Consider the following 2,274-nt stretch of genomic DNA (forward strand, 5'->3'; position numbering starts at 1 on the left):
CATTTCTCATGATGTACTCTGCATATAAGTTAAATAAACAGGGTGACAATATACAGCCTTGACGGACTCCTTTTCCTATTTGGAACCAGTCTGTTGTTTCATGTCCAGTTCTAACTGTTGCTTCCTGACCTGCAAATAGATTTCTCAAGAGGCAGATCAGGTGGTCTGGGATTCCCATCTCTTTCAGAATTTTCCAGTTTATTGTGATCCACACAGTCAAAGGCTTTGGCATAGTCAGTAAAGCAGAAATAGATGCTTTTCTGGAATTCTTTTGCTTTTTCCATGATCCAGCAGATGTTGGCAATTTGATCTCTGGTTCCTCTGCCTTTTCTAAAACCAGCTTGAACATCAGGAAGTTCACGGTTCAGGTATTGCTGAAGTCTGGCTTGGAGAATTTTGAGCATTACTTTGCTAGCCTGTAAGATGAGTGCAATTGTGTGGTAGTTTGAGCATTCTTTGGCATTGCCTTTCTTTGGGATTGGAATGAAAACTGACCTTTTCCAGTCTTGTGGCCACTGCTGAGTTTTCCAAATTTGCTGGCATATTGAGTGCATGACTTTCACAGCTTCATCTTTCAGAATTTGGAAGAGCTCAACTGGAATTCCATCACCGCCACTAGCTTTGTTTGTAGTGATGCTTTCTGAAGCCCACTTGACTTCACATTCCAGGATGTCTGTCTCTAGGTCAGTGATCACACCATCGTGATCATCTGGGTCATGAAGATCTTTTTTGTACTTAGAATAATAATTTCCATTATTTGAAATTTTTTGCATTCATTTGAATTTGTGAATTGAAAGTTAAAAAAAAGAAAAAGTTAATTGGTCCACTTAGAAGGATGATAGGGGATCAATTCTTTATTCTGAAAACCAGTAACTATGAAGAAATTACAACAACTTAGCCCATATTTTCTATTTTAACTGTGCCACTTCCTAATCAAATAGTAGATGATATAAAGAGGTTCTTTATCTTTCTGTATAAAGCATTTCAAGTAATAATAAATAAGTGATTGATTTAGTGTCATCAATTTTGCAATTGTGAACTGCAAAATGCAATGAATTGTTGGCTATACTAGGTGTTGAATTTCAACAGCATCTCTAACAAAAACAATTAGACATTGTGTACCTTCTACTGCAAGAATACACCTCTGTCTATATTTCTGACAAAGATATTAGACAAGATTCTTATCAAACCTCTGGATCCAGCTACCTTTATGCAGTCAGCAAAATCCAGATTGTTAAAGACCAACAGTAAATTAATTCTTAAAAAATCAAAGTAGTGACAGGGTACCTATAAAAATAATTTCAAAATAGACCACAACTTTAAAAAATAATAAGCAAGACTATAGTATCTAAGAATGTAGCTTTTGTGATAAAATTGTGAAGAAATTTAAGAAAGAGGTTACCATAAAAATTAGGATATTGGCTGCTTTTGAGCGAAAGGGAATTTGAAATTGGGATGGGACACATGAGGTACTTCAAGGATGAGTGGCAAAATTACATGTTTTGATGTGGGTATAAATAAATTATATGGGGGCTAGCCTTATAGCAAATGATTAAGTAATACATGAATGATGGTTATGTATATATGAGCTTTATTTTATGAGAAAAATATATGTTTTTAGGCCACAAAAAATTTATATTGAAAATTTATATAGGGTCCCACTTTTGTTGAGCAGGTTATCTATACCATTGCCATGACTCTGTTGTTTAAAATCATTAACTACGGGAATCTGCTTAAAATTAGAAATTTAAAAAAAAAAAAAAAAAAGAGGTAAAGAAAAAAGCACTGCAGGTATAGCATACCACGCCTGAGTACCAAGTTGACTTTTCACATTAGAGAGTGGTAGAAATCCATGATGTGAGTGAGCAGGATGACTGACCAGGAATTATTCTCTGATCATTTTTGAAGGAGAGTGGAAATGAATAAGCATCCTATTTTTTTTTAGCTATTTAAAGGTATTAAAAGTTCTCAAACTTTCCTAGATAAAGCTACCAAGTTATTACTCTATACTTCTAGAGCCAAAGTCAGTCTACGAGGAGGAAATAGAAACATGGAGCTCCCAAAAAGCAATCTAATTAAATATCCACAGACCCCTATGCCATCCTGTACCATGAATAACTCTGCTGCCAAGTCGCTTCAGTCGTGTAGGACTCTGTGCGACCCCATAGACGGCAGCCCACCGGGCTTCCCTGTCCCTGGGATTCTCCAGGCAAGAACACCGGATTGGGTTGCCATTTCCTTCTCCAATGCATGAAAGTGAAAAGTGAAAGTGAA

The sequence above is a fragment of the Bison bison genome, unplaced genomic scaffold, assembly GCF_000754665.1.
Source record: "Bison bison bison isolate TAMUID 2011002044 unplaced genomic scaffold, Bison_UMD1.0 scf7180017864310, whole genome shotgun sequence".
Taxonomy (NCBI): Eukaryota; Metazoa; Chordata; class Mammalia; order Artiodactyla; family Bovidae; genus Bison; species Bison bison.